This window comes from Mugil cephalus, chromosome 3 (assembly GCF_022458985.1).
Source record: "Mugil cephalus isolate CIBA_MC_2020 chromosome 3, CIBA_Mcephalus_1.1, whole genome shotgun sequence".
NCBI classification, from domain to species: Eukaryota; Metazoa; Chordata; class Actinopteri; order Mugiliformes; family Mugilidae; genus Mugil; species Mugil cephalus.
In genome coordinates, this window is record NC_061772.1 from 3,011,146 (window position 1) to 3,036,572 (window position 25,427).

Sequence of the window (25,427 nt, forward strand, 5' to 3'; positions counted from 1 at the left end):
GGCTTTTATTGTTGTGTATCGAGTGTTAAATATGAAAAAGAATTAAAAGGTAGACACCTTAAAAGGGGCCTGTGGCGTATGTAAATGAAATATGTTTCAGAGCCATAATTTGCAACTGCTGCTGTTGTTATTTTTCAGACAGCTATCTGAAGTTTTTCTGGTTGCCTCAGTGAAGCTTTAAAGCGATGCACAACAAAGCGTTCCACCAATTAAAGACGATTTTAACACTAAGAACTGCGGCAAACTTCATTAGATACTCCATCCAGCTGCTGACAAAAAGCCATTCAGAATGCATCTTTAAGTATCCGTAATGAATAATGTATAATCAAAACACACATTTTTTTCTCACACAAGCTATTCACAACATTGACCGGCCCTTATAACAAATGAAATGTTTATATCAAATGGAATTTGATTAGGTGACTGGTTATTATTTCTCGTGGGGAGGCAGAATAATAATCTAAGACACTTAAAAAAATGATCAAAATCACCAAGCCCTTGAAACAATACACATTCAATCAAATTCTTCATAATTGTAACAGTAGGAAGCATTTTAGGCATTCCACCCACAACAAACAGGCTTTGTTCTCCTGTTATGAGAGGCAGCGAGGGGACACAATCAAGTGCGTGAGAAAGTCAGGAACGCAGGATTTCAAGCAATTCCTCCCTCTTTCTCTTTCTCTCTTTCTATTCACCCCCCTCCTCTCTTTTTTCAGGGTCGCCCATATTATTTGCTTCCTGTTTCATTGTAGTTGGCAAAAAGAGAATTTGGTAATTGAGTGGTACAGAACATGTGCCCTCCCTGCTCGCAGATGACAGATGGATTATAAAAACTTCAAAGGCAAGCATTTGGAGCACCAGGGGAGAGATGCTAGGTATTTGAACTATCATTCTTTACCCAGGAGACAATGACTGCCTGACATGGTGCATACATCAAGGAATAGTGCAACAGCACAGACATAATCCAACACACCCTTTACTCCTTTTCCCTCTCTCTTCCTTCCCTTCTCTCTCACTGTGCTATATATTTAACATCCTGTTCTGAGCAACTTTGCGCCAAGATCAGGAACATAACAAGAGTGTGTGTGTGTGTGTGTGTGGAGGGGGGGGGGTAACGCTGATGACGAGAGTTGGGAGGAGAGAAGAGGCGACGCGGAATTTTATCTTTCCATTTTTCTATTTCTGTCTTGTCATCTTTGTTGACTTTTTGCCACTTTCACAGATCAAACGGTGGTGTCTCCTTTCACTTCCTCTGGTCAGTAAAACAATCTGCATTTAACTGGTGTCTTTGTGTTTTTTAAAAACACAGTCATATTAGCAGGCCTTGAGGAAAACTGTAATCACTGCAGTGCTGTATGTGAAGGGAAGGAGAGAATGGTGGGTGGCGACGCCTATAATCATCTTATAAGCATGATTTATGAAAAGGGCCATCTGCTTTGCCTTTCTTAAGCACAGAGGCAACCTTTAATAATATAAGGACATGAGGAAAGCAGGGGACAGAGGGGGTTGAGTAAAAACAAGAAGGGGAGGGGGACGACTGTTCTACACGATGACACACAATGATTTCAACAAACTGGCAACTCAAATGTAAGCACCCCTCCTCTTCTCCTCTTTCCTCTCTCCTCTCCTTCTCAGCATCCAGCCATTAGTTCAGATGGCAGCTAATCACCGTTGACCTCCCCTGTCACAGCATTTAACCCCGGCCCCTCCTCTTGACCCTGAAGGAATTAGCAGCCTCACTGTAGTACACACACACGCACACACACACACACACACACACACACACACACACACACACACAAACACACACACAAACACACACACACACACACAGACACACACATATACGTTCACACACACACATCATTTGCATACAACCCACAAACTATCTTGCAGAAAAAAAAGATTGTCTCAACATTGCGTTACCTCAGTTTTCATGGCGACACCAGGCTGATGTAGTACAAGAGTCTTACACAGTTTAGAAATTAATGAATGTGAATCCTAATGGATTAATTATTTGATTTCATTTATTTGTTTGTATATAACTACAACCAAAAAGTAAAAAACAAAAATACCTTACCAATTTAACTCACAATCTCTTAAAACCCAGAATATATTCTCTTATTTAATAAGTTAAACTCAAAGACTGCATTAAATAACAATTACAACACCTGTGTTGCTTACGTTTATGGTATTAGCCTCATAAATAATAGTGCATTTCAGGGAAAAGCTGTGACTTGACTGACGTTCATGCCCCAGCCGCTGCCATTTGACCTCCCTGTGACCTGGAAACGGCTCGTAGCACTGGGCTGGGTGTGATAATGTAGGCATACGGCATATGCTATTGTGTTATACGCCACATACGCACACACACACTCATTTTCACATATAGACATGCACACATGGCCCTCCCCATGTGGTCACCTTTTCAGTGTCCATCAGGATTGTTGGTCTAATCCTCGTCGGATCATCTCATCAATGCCTAGGCTGTTTATGTGTAATGGATCCATCTAACTCCCTCTTTCTCTAACCCCCACTGCCCCCCTTTGCTCCCTTTGGCTCGTTTTCTATCTCCCTCCAGGCCTTCCAAAATCCCCCTTTTAGCCATTGTCACTGTTTTTTAATCTCTTAATTTTGTCTTATTAAGGTATTTTTATTATTACGGATTTATTATTTTTCTTGTTACAAATTACACCTAATTGTTTTGTTTTAGACGTGATTTTAGAAGAAAGGCTAAATTGCAGCTGTTGTGTCAGTGGTCTAAAATTAGCATAAACTATAACTATATAAAATAAGTCCCAGCCACATAACCACAAATCCAGCTGTTAGTGTTCTATCATGTTCTGCGCTGCAAAATAATGTTTTCAGTCAGAATGCGTATTCTTAAAAAAAAAAAAAAAAACATTGATTGGAAGATCTGAACATCGTCTCCCACATTACTTTCGCTCATCTATTCAGCGAGGTCAAAACTGTTTTGTAATTCTTAATGACATTTATAAAATCTACAGACACAGTATGTTTATCCTGAAAGGCTTCAAACTAATTATTTCTATTTTTAGAATTGTTATCGTAGTCCATAAATTCAAACTCTACTTCTCACACCGCTCCGTTTTGAGTTTAGAACAAATTACAAATTTCCATAAAATTTTCTTGACAAACCTGTCACGGAAACTGTATAATCGTTTGTCTTGCCACTCTTCCCATCCTTCCACACTCTCTTCATCCTCCTCTTTCGCCTCCTCCTCGAAGCCTCGCAGCATGTGTAAGCAGAAGCGCACGTGCTCCTTCGCCCTCATTACGAGCTAACTACACTGTTTGATTAAAAGCGTGTACAGAGAGGAAGAGAGGAAAAAGAGAGAGAGAGAGGAGGAAGAGGTGGGGGGAAGAGTGGAACAGGCCGAACCTCCATAATTAAGATCACTTCACAGATTACCTCCGGCAACAAAAGCGCGGCAAGCGGCCGCCCGCAGCCTCAGAAATTGGATGAAAAAGGGGTGTTGAGGAGGAGACTGACCTCTGCCGGGCTCCACATGAACACAAGTAATGGGTGAATCAGATGCCCCCCCACCCCCCAACCCCTTCCTCCCAACAGTCACTGAAACACACACACACTGACACAGGTACTAATACGTATCGTAGTCAGAGAGAGAGTAAACTGCAGAAAAGCGCATTTCTTACAGGTAGAAGCAACGTACAGTACGCTTCCGGGAACCCAATCACCCACTCACCAAAGGCAGTGACACCTCCTTTTTGAGAAGAGGACTTCATTGCCAAATCAATTATCACTTTCCTGATTTCTTTTAATATTTAACAAAAAATCCAAGAAAATAACAAGTTGCACCTCAAATGTTGCAGTTGGTATACTTGCTGGCACCACATATGAAATGGGAAACAGTGGAGCTATATCACAGACACTGACCAACAGTCAAACCATCAACTTTTGTTGTTTCTCTACTTTTGTCCTTTGTTCTCTCGTCCTCCCTCCATCAGTTCCCACATCCACGCTACAGTGTTCTCCTGTGCTGTTCACCCCGCTCTTCTCAGTCCACCTCGCTCCTGCCCCGCTAACCAATTCTGATCTCTGGCAAAACGGGGGGAGGCCATTTACTCTAATCACAGGGATCTAGCGAAAGCGCCTCAAAGCCCTCAGGGGCTGATCGGCAATCAGGGAGATGGAAGCTACAAGAGGGGGAGAAAGAAATAAACTCTACCTCAACTTCAGATTTGTAGAGCAAACCTCTTCTATTTCTAATCCGAAGCAGCTCTGCCATGTGATTGTCCTGTTGGTGGGTGGGCGAGATCACAAATGGATGGGGCGGGGGCAGCTTCCAGTGACAGTGGAGGTGGTCACAGGCAGGGTGACGTGTGGAAGCATTCAGTCAGGACAGGAACGAGATCAACATGCATACACAAAAGTTTGCTTTAGATGCGACTGCTTAGCAATTTCAGCAATTTAACGACTCCTCCAGCACATTCCATTTTTGAACCGATAACTGTGGTTTCATAGGATCTCATTTTAAAAATACAGTCTTCAGTTCTCTAGAGATTGGTTTTACTCAGCAAAGTATTTGTTGGGATCTAGGAACATAATGGTAATGGATCAAATAAGCAAGGCACAGCAATAAACGAAGCCAGACAAATGGTCAAACGTTTAGTCAGATGGTGTAAGGAAGTTTTGAAAGATTTGAGACTATTTTAATTATTTTAACATATTTAGACCCAGTGGGATTTTTAGCTCAAAGTTAATATCTGGATCATCTTATTTTCACTGAAAGTACCCTGAACCTTTGGTGCCAGGAACTATGTCAAGTAAGTAAAAGGTTCCCTCCAACTGCTGGCTGTACGTTAGTTTTCATCCTAGTCTTAAGACCCACAAAGACCAATCAGTCCACTGACATTAGTGCATCATGTTTGCTTATGATTACACAGCAACCTGCTCCACACAAATCCAGTAAATGATGGAGGTGCAAGTGACTATTCTACAATAATGGCAGAAAAAAAAACTAAAAAACGAAACAAAACAAAAAAAACCCATTAAACTGATTCAAGCAATGCCGCTGATCATGAGTTACTGTGTTACAAATGTGTCATGAAGTCAATGCTGGAAAACAGATGTGACATAGCAGCAGAGTGAACGCTGAATTAAATCAAGCAAACTGATTCCATGAGCTATTTTAGAGATTCACTTTTTGGGTTTTAAATAATTCCCCCAGAGCTTAATTAAGACTCCAAAGGTTCCCAGTATCTAGGGAATGTTCCTGCAGTGGAAACGTGGCTCATGTTAACATACGCACAATGACAACGCTAAAATGATGATGTTAAGCAAAAAAAAAAAAAAAAAAAAGTTGATCATGTTTACCAAAAAATCCAAAAGCTTATGGAAATGACCATCTGCTTTGCCTTACTTACAGAGGCAACCTTGCTAGTAAGGGGAGATTGTAAAATCTCTTTCCATAATTTTAAAGCAACGGACCAAACATTGTTTCAGAAGTCTTTCATAATGGTCATTGGCAGGAAACTTGTGTTTTGATCTGTAAATGAATGCAGTTACTGATATATGCTGGCAGTAAGGCTGACTCAATGCATTGATGAACCAACTGCTTGACTGAGTACAGTGTTATCCTAAACGTTAGAAATGACCAAACCTACACCTAATCTGTCATAAACTTGGCTTATCATTTAAAAATAACTTCCCTCTCTGTGATTTGGTAGAAAATCTCTTCTTAAATCCAGAGTTATAATTATACACGGTCCAAACTGACACATGGTGAAATCTTTCATGTCCCTTTCTTTTTTGTTTAATAGGTGCCATAGACTGCTGACAATGAACTCAAAGTTTTCAGGACACACATTTTTAACAGTGAACAAACTTTGTCTGAACTCCCTCTTACCCTTTGAGCCTATCATGGCTATCAACCACAACATGGATGAATATGCTTCAAATGTTTATTCCATCCCCTCTCTATCGCTCTATCTGTGCACATCTGACAGTCGTATTTACCAAAGCAGCCGACAGACAAGCTGAACAAGGGCTCGAGCCCCAGCACTTCCACTTAACTCTCTCCCCATTACTACGAACGGCGTGAACGACACAACAAAGGAGATAAAATGCAGTTCTGAGGCAAAGAAAACAACTGCAGCTCACGATGAGGAATAATAATAATAATAATAACAAAAGCCATGGATGAAAACAACAAAGAAAGAGGAAGATGAGTAGGAGGTGGTGGAGGGTAGCGGGGCTGGGGAGAGAGAAGATGATTAGGTGGGCCATTTGAAAATAAAAATAAAAAAGATGATTCCAGAAGACTGTCGGAAATTGTAGGAGATCTGTAAAGGTTTCTTTTACAGCAGAGGTGCGAGCACATCTCACGACTTAAAAAGAGATATTAAAGGAAAGAGCCAGTCGCCCAGGGAATTCTACCACATCAGAGAGCTTTCTTTTTGAATTCAACCCCAGTAATAACCGAGATAAATAATAGATAAATAGTATTTAGTTCCCACCTCGAACAACACCTTTTAAAGTAGTTCATGAAAGACTGACAGCTCCTGGCGAGCAAATGCACTTAGACAAACACACACGCGTGCGCCCACACACGTGTAATGTGTGTTTTACCTAATTAAATAAAACACCAGGTGTGATCAACTGATTGTTTGTGAGAGTGTGTCCGTGGACAGAAAAAGGAGATGCAAGAAAAAGAGGGAAGGATCAGTTATTTTAGATGAATTTCATTAAGTTCACGTTTATTAGGAGTTGTTTTATAAGCAACGGATGGTCGGTGGAGGTGCCAAAACAATAAGGCTCTGTAGACAGCAGAATGAATGCATCAGTGTCATCAGTATATTGTGCAATTAAGCAGGTTTCTTTCTCGCAAACCTACACATGTCCTGCTGTATAGGGATGGGAAGCTGAATTGCATGGAATTTTAACGTGCTTTGTTATACAATATGTTGATGGATTATCATATGATCCAAGTTTGCATTATATGTTCTACATCACATTTTATTTATTCAAAAGTCAGGCTGTTTTTTAGACATTGTGGTGCCCAAGCTCTGCGGCGCCCACAAGAATGCGGACCATTCGTGGTCCTCACATTCCAGGAATGTAACAACTCTTTCTTTACCTGTTCTTTACTCAAAACCTGAAAGCTGCTATAGTTTTATTATGTTACAGTGTTACAAGCTGAAATGTCTGGAAGGAGGGTGTCCAATATTTGGTTGTAACACTGGCAAGGATCCTGTCTATTCATTTTTGTACAGTCCCTAAGCTTGTGTAATATTCTCTGAGGCCTTTTGCTGTCTCACAGTAATGATGTTCCATAAAATAAAAAATATTAAAAATAGAAATTGGTTTTGAATACCTTTTCCTCAAATGAGGGCAAACATAAACAAGAAGAGACGTATTTACCTTTTTTTTTTAAGAAAAAAAAAAGAGAAAAAAAAGAAACACAGTAGCAGTGCTTCGTCTCTCAGCAGCTACGCCTCGGAGATGTGGTTGTGGCTGCGCCAGACGTTTACAGAAGGCTGTGTGTTTAAAGCCTGGAATGCTCATTTGCCTTTTGGGTTTACTTATTTACTTTTGCATAAATGTAAAACAGTAATGTGGTATTAAAGGGCTTCTCAGGGGAAAGCTGTGTGTTTTTAAATGCAGCCTTTTTAAATGCTCCCTCAGTTTGCTATATTAAGGACGGTTGATGATTAATGCAACACAGATCTAATTTCTCTTGATTAATAATAATAATAATAATAAATTAGAAAAATAATACCAGACGTGAGATGAGCTCAACCCCAATACCCCCACCCACCCTATGCATACCCAGGCACATACACACACTCACACACACAGAGTACACAAACACACTCCCCCTCCCTTGCTCAAAGTCATCAGATACAAAATGAGCATCCAGGCTAAAATGAGCAGCAAATAATCACAAAATTCCCAAAAGACAAATATAAAATGTAAAACGACTGCCTTGATCAACTGGAGCCCAGTAATCTTTAGCGCCAGCCACAGCTGTACCACCACTACTGTCACTTGAAATAAAAACTTAAAGCTCTCACAGCTTTCGATTGAGTCTTTAATTCAGCCTGATGTGACATTAAAACCCTTTGGTTGACTTCCACTGGCTGTGACAAATGTACCAGCGCTTAATAGAGGTGTGCAGACAGGCCGGCATTTCAGTGACTTTTATCAAACTGAATTTATCAATGCAGGCTCCCAGGATCTGTGGCAGCAGCTTGTTCAGAGGGAAGCCTACAGATACCGTTAAGTATATCATCCTTCCTCTGCGTCTCTCTGCCTCGCTCGTTCTCTCCTTCTGCTCGCCGCGTTGCTCGCTAAGTATTTTTTCCCACTCTGTCCTGTCATCACTCTCTCTATTGTATATTTAATTCCTTGCCTCGGAGCCTACCATTCCTTGGATGTGATATTTAGTAGACTAATAGGATTGTTTTCTGAGTGGCAATTGTATAATCGAGGGTATATTCAGATCTTGCCAATTAAAAAAAAAAACAACAAAAAAAATAAACCCTTTTACACCTTTACTTTTTTAACAGCGCCTGTAACATCATGGGGCATCAAAGCTGTCCACTAGAGTCATCATAATTGTTTTGCATGATTTAACAGCCTCTTGTCGTACCAGAAAAGGCATTGTAATTGTCAGATTTTTGTGAAAGGTCAGGATGTGTGGAACTGATGTACCATCCAAACCAGCTTGTTCCTGTAACTTGCAGGAGACACCCATAGGATCAAGGAACAAACTCACCGGTTCCTCCCGTTTGACTGGGGGATGGTTGTCTAGAGGATAATCAACTTGAACTGTACCATCTGATCTCATAATTAGCCTACCATTAACCAAAGATGACAGACAAGACATCTCTCTCTCTCCATGAATTATTTCTCCGTCTATAATTATTTTCTGGTAAAGTTTTTCGATTCGTGATCGTTTAAAGACGAAGCTCCAGTGCCAGTAAGTAACTTATTGTCATTTTCAGCAACCAGTCATCAGTAATGATAAAGAATCACAAATTGAGTGGCAGATGGTATAAATAAGGAGTGAGAGGGGAAAAAACGGAGAAATAAAAAGCTGGTGATAGATGGGAAAAATTTGATTTGGAAAGGGGATGGAGAAATGACGGGGGCTGCGGCAGAGAGACAGGAAAAAAAGAGTGAAATGGTGTAGTGAGGAGCGCGATAAGGAGGCTTTTGAAGGGTCCTCTCAGATGCTGGGATTGCTCAGTTCAGCGCGATCAGAGCCTCTGAGGTACTTGAACCTTGCCTGCCTTTCCTGCACCTCTCTACAGAGCTTCTGCCCCACAAACCACCTGTAAACCGCTTTGACACATGATCCACTCCCACAGATGTTGAGTGGAAACATACATTCACACACACACAGAGGGAGAGAGAGATCACTGCTTGCAGGCAGCTAAGCACGCACAAATGCTTTAACGCACCATCAACATTTAGTTGTTTTTTAACATTAGCACTCGATTAACAACTGGCTGTCCCACTCTGGAGTAGAGGAGCACTCACAGCAGAAACAAGAGAGCTACCTAATAGTCCTTGTGACACGTTGATTAAAATGTGATGTTTATTTTTCTTTTTTTCCATCCGACAGTCCGTTTTAAGCAGCCGATCCTTCAGCGAGACAAGACAAATAACCCACTAATATCACCACAGACATCACATTGGCATTAATCTTAACCTTCACCCCTGAAGGCCGAAGGAAACAGGATATTTGAAATTTAGTGAGCAAATTATACAGATACAAATAGTAGACAGAATGCCAACTTTTAGTCAATCACCCAAACGCAAACTGAAAAAAAAGGAGTTTAATTGAAACAGCACCAATTAAAATAAATAATCCACGTGCATATTTAAGAATGGTACCGAGGTGCTCGGTTACCGCAACGAGACTAAGCAACCTCCCCACAACCTCAAAAACTAGAGAATAAAAAAAACAACGGCTCCTGATTAGTCTTTGTCAAAATATTTGCAACAGAGGAATTCCACCAGGCGAGCGTGGAATCGGCTCTTCTACAAAAGAGCCATCTTCCCTGAGTAACAAGTTGGTGCAATGAGTGTCGACAGAAGAGGAGCTGAAATCCCCCCTGGGCAAGAGAATATCCCGCTATTGTAGTCTTAACCCGCGAGACCTGGCTGGGAATGTACAGCTTTCACAGTCACTTCTCATCCTATTTGTAGCACTGCCGCTGATGTGTGAGTGCCTGGGCCTGGCCAGGTCACTTTTCTCCCTCTTCTTATTTCTCTGTCTTCCTTATATATTTCGAATCTCCCCAAAACCGCGTTAAAAAACAAGTCGACAAATATTTCATGGAGCATTTATCTTTATGTAACCCCACCACCATCGCCACCAAACCACTTTTTTTTTTCATCTTTCTTTTTGTATTTTTTGTTCCACAAGGCAAGTTTCATTAAAGATCCAATTATGCAAATGAGGTGCTGGAGAGGCAGTTGAATATGCACTATAATGGTGTACAGTAATCGTTCGACACAATATACGGCATCCGGGGCCAGATTTACGAGTGCAACAGAACTGGAACGCCTCCGTCCTTTGGTGAAAACCTCTTGATCATAATTAAAGGTGCAGGAGTTCTCTCCAGCATTCTCACACCCTCCCTTTTCTCCCCTCCGTTTCCTCTACCGTTTCTCTCTTTTCCTCTCCCTCCATCTCATGCTACTTTGGCGTGCTCATTAGCAGAGGTCTGGAAGTTTACAGAGGTCACATCCAAGACGCAGAGAAGCTAAAGAGCAGACATGACATGCGCCTTGCAGTCTGTGATGGTATGCGAAGTGGGTAACAGACATAACCTGCCTCGCGCACACACATAGAACGTTCCGTCTCATGAAGACTGGAGGTATTTACCACTGTCTTAGCTGAGCAGGGCTGAATGTTAAGCAGTAACAATTCTCTGCTTCAGGACCTCTGATTGATGTGTGCTTGCCTGTTTGTGTTAAGCTGTTGTCTGTGGAAATGACACGGCTGAAAACACAGTGCCGTTCGACACATCAAAAGGGAAAACAGTCCTGACATTGCATGACGCATCCTTAAATCCAAAACGCTAACAAACTTTGAGGAAAAAAATGCCAAACTAAAGCCAAACTCAATAACGCCTTAATGCCAGGAGGCTCCGCAGGGAAGCCGAGGGAAAACAAAAAAAGAACTATCGCGGCTAGAGAGGACAAGGCATTTTTTTTTTCAGGACACATTCCTTGTTGGTGATATGAGTGCCTACTGATAACACAGAGAAAGGGCAAGGTCAGAGCACGGTCTGGACACTGGATTTGAGAACACACTGTCACAAATTCAAACTCCCACATGCGCTGACGTGCATGCGTGCACATTGTCAGATTTACTGGACAAAGCTTGTGACTCCTGATAAGAAGATTGCGATGAAGAATAAGATTTCAGAAAAAAAAAAAAACATCCTCCTTGCACCCATCTCCTTGCCCAGCTCTCCCTCTGAGACCACTCCGACTTCTACTTTTCCTCACTCCCATCCAGACCTCACCAGCCTTCACCACCCACCCCAATTCCCCCGGCTGCCCAGACAGGCAGACGCTCCTTGTGATGGCACCCCGGCATGAGAGGACTGAGTCAAGCCTATCTGTCAGCGCCTCATCTGCCCCACACTCTTTATTCTTAGATCAAACTGACGTCCATGATTACCCCACCACCACCGTCACCCCAACCCGTCCACCCCACTGCTCCTCCATCTCCACCCCCCTTTCTTATCAAGCGTTCAGGGTAAAGAACACACCAGAAAAAATTTACACTCATAGTTAAGATACTGATTCACACAGAATGGGATTTTCCTTGCAATACACCACTCGTGCACACAACAGATAAAGTGTACATTAAGCCTTATTTAAACAGTAATTAAAGTCTGACCAGTCACACAGCCACATTTATATTGATAGCCCATTTATTTGCAGCTAATGGCATCTTCCATATTTCAAATTTCTTTTAATATTCAGAATGATCATAATCTGAGTCAAAGCACTTTCTTTAAGATTCCTTAACGGTCCGGTTTATTTTTGTCATTTTAAAAATAAATAAATAATAATAATAAGCAACGTGTGAAATTTTGATTAAGAAATCACTGGAACACGACAGGCTTTGAGACATCAACGCCTGCATTCGGTTCACGAAATTCATTCATTACAAATTCATTCCACAAAATAAGATCCTAAACATGCGTAATTATGGAAAAGGTCAGAACAACAAATGTCTTAAAAAAACTTCATCCATGTCCATTTTGATTTATCACCACGGTGGAACAAAAACATAATTCCTGTCTGCCGTCACTCCCTTTGTGCTCGTAGTGGGGAGGGGAAAAAAAAATGATTTCACAATTCAAATATATTACTGTTTGAGTTCTCTGTCTAATTTGTGTAATCTAGTGTGTGATAGTTTTGGTCAAAGCGATCCAGACTGGATTGATATTTGATTGCGTGCGTAGGTCTGCTTGTCATATCAGCTTCATACGGCAACTGCAGTTTGCCAACATCTTCCCCTCTCTGGCTTGACCTCTGGAGATCAAGGGCATGGAACTACAAGGCTCAACCCAGCATAACGCCTGTGTGCTACAGTCCCTCCAGCACCTTTCTTTCCCCCTGCGGGACACAGACACACTGGAACAAGTGTACGCTGCCTCCTCGCCTTGCTGGCAGAGGGAGGAAGACAGGACAGATCAGAACCAGAATGGAAATGAAGAAAAAATAACACAGCCAGTATCCACAGCCATTCACCCAGTAGGTAAGAGAGAGGAGGGGGTGGGGGCTGCTTTCACAATGACTGCACATATCAATTAATGGCTGGCTGATGAGCAGAGCTGGCCTGATCTTGCCTGCCCACCACCGCCCTGATCCCAGTGGACTGGGAACCCTGGCCTTGCAGCCTGTACAGCTGGAGCCCTCTCCCCGTAATTACATGAGAAGGGGATCAAGTAGCCACAGTGAGGCTGTCTGTCTGACTGTGGACTGCATGATGTTACAGATGCATATATCAGAGGGCACAGGATAACTGGAATTATGTGTTGTCTAATAGATTATACACACATATTTTCTGTACCGCTAGATTATGTAATTTGTGCGACCACTTCACTGTGGGTTTGCGTGTTTTTGCAAAGGCACTGGGTGTCCCTGCTCCTGTGCCTACTTTATGCGCATTTGTTAAATGAGTGTGTGATTTTCAATATTGTTTGTTCTTCCCTTTTCCAAAATGTCAGCGTGCAAATAATTTACCATGTGTCGGATTGACAACACAGCAGCTTCAGTCGAGTGGGTCTACTCTACGGTGAACCGAGGGGCTGACTGAATGACTGACAGCCTGGTGAAAGGAGGACTGATTTGATACCATCCTTTGCATGCCATGCTCTCTCTGCGTCTCTCTCCCCGTGTCTCTCATCGCCCCCTTCTCCCTCGTTTGCAGCTGAGCGATGTGTATCGGCACACTCAGTCACGGCCCGTGGCCCCCTTAGCAGCCCTGACACAGGCACAGGTGGAAAAGCAACTAATACAAGATCAACGGCGACCGCTACAGACAGGCTCCCAGGAACAGATTTTGAGCTCCGTCGATCACAAAGTTGCAGCACAAGAAAATGTCACATTTCTTGCGCTGTAATAAATCTCACACTCACGCCACAATACCTCAACCGTAAACAAGAATTTATCAATTTGATTTGCAGTAAGTAATATTTGCATATTTTATAAGAATTGTTATTTTATTGGCAGCATACGTTATAATTAACTGGGTAATTAATTAGTGAGTAGTATGTCATATCGAAACATAACTTGACTAAAATATAAGTACAAAAAATTAGATGCAGGCATAAAACATATTAAATAAATTGCAAAGAAACCACCGAGGCCTTGACACCAAATTCACTCCATAAATTTCACTAACAGGCCAATCTGCACAGCAAGGCCTTTTTCTTAAACACAGTGTCTCTTCCCAGATATTTCACTCGAAAAGAATGACAACATTTCAACTTGTAGCAGCAGAGAGGTGCAGTAAAGGGCAAACAGGTCTGTGAGGCAGCCTGTACTGTCAGAGGAAAGGGGACAATTATCCATTTGATATTTCTTCTCCAATAAGGGATTGAAAGGAGCTGACAAAAGGGGTTTACGCCCAGACACTATTTCAGACATAATATCCGCCCTGTGCATGCCTTTAGACAATGACAGCATCTCAACTCGCACAGTACATCTATTTATTCATTTTCCTTGCACAATGAATTTGAGGAAGAAGCAACTTTTTTGGCTCAAGACAACTTTAGGAAAGGTTAGAGAAACAGAGGGAAACAACGAGATAGACATTGTTGAATATTTTCAGAAAGATGGCACATGTATTCACAGTCATTGTGAGTTGTTGGAAGTGGGTGGATATCCCAGGTCAGATCATTCAGGGGTCAACTCGACTTCCAGGTCCTCCCCACCCAAGACGCAGGGTGAAGCAGAGGGTTTAAATGGGATTACAAGTCTTAATCATCCCTGGTGCCACATATAATTCAATTTATGTTTTTTTTTTTCTTTAATTCAATTCTGACCATTTATATGAGCACATATTCGGACATGTGAGCCTCGGTGTGGGAATTTATCAACCGATTAGAGGTTTTGCAGCGCAGGGGGGGGGGGGGGGGGGATGTTGAGCCTTCTGTATATTTAGGATATCCTAAAAATAAATATGGTCCTAAAAATAAAAATCCCCAGATTCTTAGAGATTATAACGGGAAAACTTCTGAAATGAAGAATGCAATGACATGTCATACACTCGAGCTTTTCCATCCCGTGGAAAATTATGAGCTTACGGGCTCCGTCATTTTATATTTACACAGTAACGGATGCCTATCAGTCTCTCGCGACTCGCAGCAACTTTCCCCCTCTGTCTTAAAAAACAAAAACTCCTATCCCCTGCCCTATCCCCATCAAAAGTGACAGCGGTTGCCAAAAATGTCACATTTCGCCGCCGCTAATATGCGTATTAGTCTCCACATATGACATTTACCTCCCTCGTCTGAATGCCATCAAAACGTCTCCTCAAAGCATAATGCAGAGGCTGCTTATTCATAAGAGAGGTCGATCACTGCACAAAATGGCAGGTCTCACCGGCTCTTCTTCCATCTCACAAGTTTTGACACGTGGTGCCAAACGCACCGGTAAAGTTTAATCGCCCTCCTGCACTGCTTTCTTTCAGCCCAAGTGTGGGTATCGGTAAAAAAGTTTTTCCGTGCAAACTCTAAACGGGAACACGACTGGACTTCTCCAGAAGTCTCACACTGTACCGCTGATTTGTGTACCGCAAAGCCGTGCGCCCGAACGCCTTTTACGCACACGCAGTGTTAGCGAAACATACACCGATAAGGGACTCATACTGTAATTTATTTTGTGCTAGAATAAAAACTGTCCGTGGCGCGTTGAGTTGCAAGGTGTCGAACAGGGCAGCACATGCCTCGGTCCCAGCTGCTGTTTTGTCGTCGTTTTTTACGATCGTCACTCGCTACAGATAATTGCACTGTTATTTTCTAATCATGATTGGGGAGACATCAGGGACCCCCGCTGCGATGCTCCCACACAAACAACCCCAATCCTTCCCAAAATTGACTTCCCAGCGAGTAATACACTCCAAGAACCCGGTAAAACCCCACTTGCGTACTATAAGCTCCACACTTCTTACCTTTTAAATTTGGCGAAGCGCCGGCTAACTCCTGCGCGTAAACGATGCGTTGTAGGAAATAGTGTTCATTGAATAATGAGGCATGTCCATATGATTTGACCGGATCATATTCTTGTCGGATGACGGGGGTGTTGAAAAGTGCGCTTAGGACCTGTTAAAGATTGTCCACTCCTCGATCCCCTCTCTACAACTGCTCCCTGCCGCGCATCCTGAGTTTCAAATGAAAAACACGGCTTTATTACTTGTCTCTCTCCTTCTGTCCCCCTCAGCCTATGTCCGCTAACAGTAAACGTTTGCATTGATGCCGATCGCCCGGCATCAGCATATTCCCTTCATCTTTCAGCTTGGACTCCCCCTATCTGGTAGGTGAAATGCATTGTACCGTTAAAAGGCACTCCATTGTAGAGAGCAGAGCCGACTGGTCTTGCGGTATTCGCCGTTGACGGGGATAAAAGCAGCTGATGAGCCCAGCGGTGATCTGAACCTCGTTTAAAGAAATAATCCCCTGGTCGTTACATACCCCCAGTTACCGTGGCAAGAGAAAGGGGTGATTCACAACCCCATTAGTTTGTTTCTGACCTTGAACTGCCCATAAACACTCTTTTATTTAAAAAAAAAAAGAAAAAAAAAGCTGCCCTCTGTACATAACCATTAGGCACCGAGCGGTAAAAATTGGCTCGGATAACATCCCTTCGTGCAAAGACACACAGGTCGCCAAATTACTCCAAAAAGTAGAATTTCTTACCTTTCAAGAAAACTGTTTCGATTCTTTTCCCTCTTCTCCTCGCCTTAGAAACTCCAGGATAAACGAGTGTTTCCTCTTCTGCGTCCTGAGCGTCAGTCACCGCTTAAGAGAAGTAATGAGTGATAAAAATGACGCTCATCTATCTGCACTGTAACCTTGTGGCGTATTTAATGTAAATAAGCCTCGTTGTGCTGCCAATCCTCGTGCATACAAACGCATAACCGCTCCTCGGGGACTCGCTTTTGCCTTTTTCCCCTCAGTGTTGTAACGATTTATTCTTACTGCCTGAAAGCGCAATATGGTATGAACATAATTATTAGAAAATATGATATGTCAATAATACGACTAGTCCATTTTAAATGGATGAATTTCTACATACGTTTTTGAAAGCGCCTACTCTGCCTGCAAATGAAACTAATACTTTTCTTGTTTGAGGGTGATATTTCCAACAGGAGCCCCTCAACTTGAAGTTGGCACAACTTTTTTTTGCAATGCGTAAAAAACAAACAAGGCGGCAGGGAGACGTCCCGCATAGGCTGAAATGTTTCTTGCAACTAAAAGCCTGCTTGTACGATGGTTTTGATATATTATGCTTCTATAGGGGGGTGGAAGAGACTGAATAATGCAATTATAGATTCAGTGTCCCAGCGTTGACAAAAGACAGGGCTTCAATGGAGGCTTTGTTAAAGGATTATATAATGATTATGGGGTAATTATGGGAACGGTTTGGTAATAATAAAAAAAAGTATCAAGTGCTCGATTGCACGGACAGCTTGTTTTCTATAATGTAAGTGCATAGAAGAGTGTGATAAGACAGACAGACAGACAGACAGACGGTGCTGCTGACAGCTAGTGGCGGGTTGACGGCAGACAGCCCCGATTACTCAAAATGTCGAACCGAGAGGCACAGTAATGCCACTGACTGAGATGCTATCAGATGTCCGCAGAACCGGACATGGGCCCACAATGGAATATCTCGGGGTCATATTCATAACAGCCCTGTGCGTAACCCAGTTCCACCCCTTCCACCCCATAACACACACACACACACACACAGACAGGCGCGCACACACACGCTCTCATGATCCGGTCCCCTCTCCATGCTGCTTGTGCCAGCCTGTATGTGTCAGAGCGAGAGGGAGGCAGATACATGTGAATGGTCACTCTGACAGAGAGCACATGACACTCCATCTGCGGGTGAAAAGAATCCGCACCTTACATCACATTACAATCATAATTATTTTAATTACACGTAGGAACTGCAGCAGAACTTTCCCACAAAAATAGCTCACGTCCACACTGAATATATTAAATTGTGGCACACGCATTTTATTATTATAAACTTTAAGATACGTCAAACATGTAAGATATATATGAGTTTATTAGGATATTTTTTTTCTTTTGGCGATGTTGATTTTAAGTTGCATTTTTTAAAGATTCACTCACTTTCACTCTCGTGAGCCCGTGCGTGCGTGCGTGTGCTCCCGTGTGTTCCGTGAGACGTTAATAGAAATAGATCTCCTAAGTGTTGGCTTTCTTTCCCTTCCCAGACAAAACATATTTTTTCTCTCTAAAAGATGCTCCACATTCATTATGCACTATGAAAATCAGATTGCCATGCTGTTCCTTTAAATGGTTATACGGAATTCAGTTTGATGCATCTAAAATTCTTTTTTCTTTTCTTCATTTTTTGAGCATTTCCCAACATAAAAAAAAAGTTTTCCTCCCCTAAAGAAATTAGCATAACCATTCCCCATCAATAATATGGCTATCTCTATGGGAGTGATAGCAGCAAGCAGTAGGGGTGTTTCTTTTACCGATTCTCCATGGATCAACAGCGCGTCATCAGCTCCTTTTGAACTTGTTATAGCAAGTCAAGTGATTCTTTATCGGCTGACAGCCCTGACAATCCATCGGGGATGGGAAAGCAGGTCAAAAGGAAGTTGCCATATGGACTTAAGCATGCAAATTTCTAACAATACATAGCAGTGAGTGTTGTACTCTCACAGGCACACCACCATATATGTGTAAGCAGCGACGCAAAACTGTCTGCTAGGTGTATTGTACTGGCTGACACGCATCCCACTGGCTTAAATGAACTGTATGCAGTGCAAGTTTATTTTTTTATTTAGTTCAGTTCAGTTTTGTGTTTATTACACCGCATCATAACACACATCATAACATACTCATCTCAGGGCACTTTGTATAGCAGCACCAATCTAATGTCAGCAGAAAAGCAGGTGTTTTCTTCAAGGTGATGAAATGAAGTATATGAAAGCAACTTCTTTTTGAAAATATCATTATTCTTTAATAATATTAATGACGACTGATATTGCTTTCTAAATGGACACGGGTTGAGGACTGACTTCACCTTTAAGTCTGAGGCTTTTAAATCATTTTTAACATCAGTTGCACTAGTTGTGATTGTATTTATTTGTTTTTCTAGGCAAATGCATTTATTCCCATCATTTACAGGCTAGATGAAACAATTATTAACAATATTTTTATGAATGGTGTGTGTGATTGATACTGTAACGTGAAACTCTGATGTATTACTGCAACAAGTGCAACAGCTTCACATCCACTTCTTTCAGCCCTGAGTACTGCTTTACCTCTACATTTGCATTAAAGATTATAAATTATGATGACTAGTTATTTGTGCGCTCTCTGTGAACACTTTGGTGAATAAATTAATGTCAGCTTTTACTGTTGTTATTGTTTTTGTTACTACATTTAGGTCTACGCGGTACAGCACAAAACTTAGCAGCAAACATTTTAATCTACTCAGCATGTGAGATAGCTTTTCAGCACGCCAATAGGTTTAATTTAAAATGAATGGGTAGAATCAACGAATATATCGCACACAGAGAAGTTTGGTGCTGTACTGTATTATCTGTTCAACTGCACAGCCTGCGTTTGTGTGTGTGTGTGTGCTGAAGGGATAGGAGGCAGAGGGACTGTTGGCCGGCAGTCCTGGGAGGGTCATCACTGCCTTATTACTGCCATGTTAGTGACTAGCAGCTGAAGATGGCTCCGCTCCCTGCCCCTCTGCTTGGGAGTCATCCAAGACAGTGTGCTCCAAAAACAGACCGGCCACTGTTCACTTCTCAGATAGATTAAGATGTTATTCCACTGCTCTGGCCATGTCTTTCTGACTCTCTGTCTGTCTTTGCTCCTTACCAAGACCAGATTAACAACATGCCCTCCTGTTCCGCAACATCTCCAGAGGCCTTTATTGCTAATTTCAACTGGAAGTAGACACAACAATCTAAGACCGTGGGTGCAATACGATAGCAAGGTTTTCATGCTGTTGCCTGCACGGGTTTAGAGGGAGCTACCAAATTATGTAGTCAAGGGTGAGTATGTGCATATGGCAAGTGTAGTGTGTGTGTCCATGTCTGTGTCTGTATGATGACTGCATGCGTCTTTAAAGCCAGATATTGTGCCCAGTTTATATTTAAATGCAAACACAGCCAAGACTTTGGCTTCCCCCAGAGGAAAATAGATGCTTTTCTTTACTTCAAATTGAGTTTCTCAAAGTCTAATTTGTAGCAACCCTTTGATGAACAAATGTTTTCAGACTATCCTGCTATAATGAAAAGAGAGTGAGTGCAATTTTAAACAATCTGAAGCTCTGAACCCTCTGTGACTGTAAACTTTAAAAATTAAACTTTAGAATTTGTATCAATTACACTTTCAAGTTCTGACAGGGCCTTAAATAACAGCCAGGAGCGCTGGCTATGGAAAATGTTTACCACACCAGATTCATTTCCACTGCAATCGTCTCCTCTGCTGGTGACATCAATTCCTCATGTGAGGCATTTACATTTTCAACAAATACACACTAAACACACACTACTGTCTCAGGCTCTCCCCTGATGACTGGGGTCAATGAGTGTGCATGTTTGTCAGCTCTGATCGTTAATGAAATGCTCACACAAATACAGCACAGGCAAATATTTAGAGCCGGGCCTGGAGATTTCATCACAGACAAATCTGTGATTCTTCAGGGAGCGCTGTATTTCTTTATTTTCCAGGACAGAGCATATACTCAAGATCAAACTCGTCTGGGCTTGATGAATGTGGAGAGGCAGGAAGTATACTGCCTTTGACCGATAACCAGTGTGATTTTAATTTAAATCATATGAATCAATGTCTGCCCAGAGCTGAAATAAAATATATTTAAATGAAAACATCTGACTCTAATTGATTAAGAACAATGTTCTTCATAGTAGGTCTAGAATATCCTTGTTTTGATACTGATTTGATTTCTGTGTGTTTGTGTATCGTTACTTAGTTCCAGTTTGTGCCTCTCATGTGTTCCTATTACATTCAAGTCACAGCACTAAGTACCCAATGCCCACTTAAAAAAAAAGGCAATCTCTGAAAAACTAAACTAAACATAAGGTTGTTTGACAGCACGCTGTTTAAAAAGTAGTTTTTAAATCTTCAAAACATCAAGAAAAGATGGTTGCTTAAAATGCATGCACATATTGTCTTGTTTTGGTTGATTTTTTGTTTTGTTGTTTTTTTAAATTACTTGTAAGTTTGACTCATTTCCAGATGTGCGTTATCTGGAATGCTGAATATTCTTTAATAACTTTCAGAGTTTAGATGAACGTAGGTGCAAACTTTGGAACTGTGGAATATCTGGACTTTGAAGGATCATATCTGCAAGTCAGCTTGATCCGCATGCTTATGAACAGACACAAAATGAATGAGCATCCTTTTTATTGTGACTAATTTCATTCTGTACACTGGCTCGTTCTCTGACTAGCTTGTCAAGGTAAACATGAGCTGACCCCTCTTTTCTAGCGCTGCAAGAGATTAAACCATGAAAATTGAAGTTCTGTAGCAACAGTTATTTACACTTGTTCGCTGTTTCTTTCATTTGTGTATGCTGTGTTACATTCAACTTTTGCACTTCTATGGTAAATGGTCTTGCTTTTATATAGCGCTTTTCTACCTACTCAAAGGTACTCAAAGTGCTTTTACAGTCAGATACACATCCATCCATTCACTCACACAAGCACACACACTTTAACACACCAGTGCCAGTTGCACTGGGGCCACTGGGAGCAACTGGGGGTTCAGTGTCTTGCTCAAGGACACTTCGGCGTATGGCACAAACCAGGGATCGAACTGCTAACCCTTCGGTTCGTGGACAACTTGCTCTACGTACACAGCCGCCCCCTACTTCTACTATTTTCTATTTTAGTTGCAGTCCTCCACTGCGGTCCAGACTGAAAAATCTCAGACTGTAATGACTGTACATGGGGAAATTGGAAAAACTGAGTTGGGATGCTGCCAGTGGTTAGTCACTAGATGCCAGGGTTGGTTAAAAATATTTAGTCAGTCAGTGATCCACTTAGACTTATGTTCTACTAAATAATTAGGTACGTTAATATCTGCTCCATGTTCTCTGGTGTTCTCGTCAGTAAAATCCTCCAATAACACGCATAGGACAAACAATTATATTCACAACACAGAGAATGTTTGATAAACCAAGTATATCTCGAGCCTTAAAACCCCATTTTTCACATCACTAAAATGTCTTGCAGGTTAATGATGTTGAAGTATTATGATGGCATCTTTAGTTTCTCAAAGATCAGCAGATATTATGTTTTGGGGAAACTTGATGTTTAGCTATACTGTAGGTACACATGGGACTGTGACTATTCGTTACTTAAACAGGTGCTTACATGCATGCTGCTGTCTTCCTGAAAAATTAAGCCATTTTGGTGCCAAAAGAACATATTATTAAAGAGAAACAGGCTGTATCACTGAATAATTTTATCTGCTGATCCACGAGTTAACAATTAGAGCAAAGCTCTAACTGTACCAACTACACTGTCACATGCACAGTTACAGCGTTTGAACTTTCTCCATTCAAGTCAGTGCAGTTTCACATTTGACCTAACTTTTCAGCTGTTGCTCTAAGCTGCTGAGGAAATTTTGTTTTCTCCACTACTGTGGATAGACACTATCGTGTACTACCACTCGCTGTCTCTTGTCGTCTCACCTTTCCACCAGAGTCCATATTTCTTGGATAGTGTGCTATCATATTTTACTATTACCTATCAATTGGTTTCTAATCGTGGTAACGAGGCAGCTAGCTGGCTGGTGACAGAGCGCTAACGGCCTCGTAGGGAACATTAAGGAGGCCGGGTTATGCTGTGGGCCGTTAACTACCTACAGGCACTGGCTAATGGCTCCAAATGACCTCCTCAGTGGCTATTAGCACATAATTAGAACCTGCAGACCAGTGCTGACCTCGGCCGGACACACGTGATTACTCTTCCCCCCATGTTCTACCATAGTCTCACCTCTTTTCCTTTCCTTTTCTTTATTTTTCCTTTCCTATCCTCATATCTCCACTTATTTTATCCCCTTTTCTAATGCTGCAGGATTACATTGACTCCCTGGTGGTAAAACTACAGTCAAAATTAATCTCCTCATGGTGTCCCAGGACAAAATGTACTCAACTATGCTGTAGGTTCTGCGAAACCGAAAGTCACAAGACACAAAGTCTGATTACAGTTCTGTGAACAGTTTCAGTGTTGGACTGAATTTAACATTTATTTATTTTTTGTCAATGGGTTTTGGTGCTCACAGCCCTTTTTACATTGTAGTTACCTCCTTGAATTGATTCAACAGCACTTCCTTAAATCAGCAGATAATGTGGCTCTGCGCTCAAAAGAGAAGCTAAATAGCAGATAAAGTGCACAGTTCTGCCACACCACAAAAGAGCTCAGTCACACTAACCTCTGTGTACACTTCAGCAACAGTCTCCCGTTACCCAGAACAAAAGAGACGCTAACTAGTGTCAGCTCAGGAGTGGCAAGAAAACAATGAAAAAACAACAAAGGAATGTGCTGATTTTTGTGTGTGTGAGGGGGAAATGCAACTCAGTACCAGTGCCTTAAATTATCAGTGAATTATCTCTGAGCCTGTGGGAATTATGTGGGTTATTTGTAACAAGCAGTCAAGGACAAGTGAGCCTTGTGTTACAACTATGAGATGAATACTAAACACAAAAAATTCCTGGCCAAGTATCTATCTTTCCAGGCCATCTTCTAGCCTTGGAAATAAGAAACAGGTACATTTGCTCGATTCATTTCAAGATGAGTGAAGCTGGTGAGGACATAGAGTACAGTGTAAATACTGCTGGACAAATGCTACTGGTACGACCATCAACACAGTCATACAGCTGTTGCAACCTCGAACATGTCACTGATTTGGCACAATAGCACAGTATAGTGATGCTGAAAAAAAAGCAGTAGTGCTCAGTGGGTCTTTTGTAAAAGCCATACAGTCATGGTCCTTATAGAGAAGAGGGCCATACCTTGTTTCAAGGCTGTGTCTTACTAAAACTGTTCGAAGTTTCTGGTCGTTAGACAGACTTTGACACAGCTTAAGGGCATATAAGAAGGGATGTTAATGAGCATATGGTTAGCCACACAACTCAAATATAGCATCCCACTAGCATGTATAGGGGAGCCGACGTCCTTTGGTTCCCTCAAATACAGCTTACTTCAATCATATTTACTTATTACTTACTTATTGGTCATGTTTGCATGTGTCATATCACACAAACATAATTAATAAACATAATTAAAAATATAATGTTGTAAAACTTAAAGTATGCTATGATGCTCCATAGACCGGAGAGGTGCACAGCTGGGAATAATTCTATGAGAGTTCATCGCTTTCACATTTCAAATGGTAATCTGATCCTTTGTTAATATATATTTTTTAAAAAAGACAGTCTCCTTAGTAGTAGAGTGGCTGTTACGTTTTGTTATGTTTGTGTTTTTATGTTGAATTGAAGTTGTTATCTATCTATTAAAAAGTGAAAAACTAAACAGCTTACTTTAAATTTGTTTTTGTTCTTTTTCTATGCTTATTGCCTGCATTATCACAGTTTGCTGAAGTACATTAGTGGAGGTTATATGTCACCGGTTGAGCCACCCCCTTTAGGAAGATGGCCTTCTGGGTAACCTGTGTATGTGGGTGGTCTAGTGGAAGTGTGTGAGATGCTGCGGTTATCCTTGTAGGACTTATCAATCATAAAGTATCCAAATAGGTTTCAGTGCAACAGTTAACCTGAATATTAGGCTCTGTTCATGCTACACTATGATGATGTCTCTCCTTGTCATTGTAGAGTTGGACATGACAGTAATGACTAGTTAGCAGCCACATGAAGCCAGAGTAAACAAAGCCTATTTTTAACATGCCACAACCATTCCATGCAATAGTTTTTCGAGGCTTGATACTGTTACAATTCACAACCAACACTATTTGCATTTTCTCACTAGAAGACTGGAATCAATCTAAATATGCAGACGCTAACCACTAGATGCTATTAAGCATGGCAAAATAAACGTATGACCAAACCATTTATTCTTATGCAAGGTTCTATGCAGCAATGTCATGTTTTCCCTTCTTTCACAGTCTCCGCTGATTGCCTATAGGATAGCAATATTGACAAGGCCGATCATTGTTCCACAGCAGCAACATTAACAAGGCAATCTCCAGACATTTTTGTTTACTGCTCTCTTGAGTGCAATCATTGGCCATTGACACTTATCTCAAAATATCATTTAATAGGCTCAGTTAACCGGCTGACCAGTTCATCTGTTAACCACTAGCCCTTAGCAGCAAAGAAAGCTACCCTGTTTCTCACTTTGTAATCTATAACTTGTAACTAATGTTGGTCATTTCTGTTTAATAGGTACATTGTGACACATTGGTCAAACCACTTGTGGAGAATTATGTCTGTAGAGTCCACTATATGCATATATCGCTTTTAGAAATCCACAGTACAGATGGATGGCTTGACTGTAATAGCCCCAACAAATAAGTATTGGAGCAAAGGCAGCTACAAGGGGAATTATGCTCTTTGAAGTGGACACCTTGTCGGTCATTATTCCTAACATATGTTTTGGGGTATTTGCTTAGACAAGTGATGTGTGTGTTGTTATTTC

General features: G+C 41.5%; 1 protein-coding gene across 6 annotated transcripts in view; it reads right to left on the reverse strand.

Moving 5' to 3' along the window:
• znf536 (zinc finger protein 536) overlaps window positions 1-17,089 on the reverse strand; it is a 190,286-nt gene extending 173,197 nt beyond the window's left edge. For 2 of the 6 annotated variants that reach the window (XM_047579907.1, XM_047579905.1), the window contains exon 1: window positions 16,441-17,089. The gene's annotated coding sequence lies outside the window, so the exon portion shown is untranslated. Of the gene's footprint in view, window positions 1-3,159; window positions 3,287-15,695; window positions 16,287-16,440 lie in introns of those variants that run through there. The other 4 variants (XM_047579908.1, XM_047579904.1, XM_047579906.1 and 1 more) reach the window with 3 other exon arrangements.
• Between the last annotated feature and the right edge of the window lie 8,338 nt (window positions 17,090-25,427).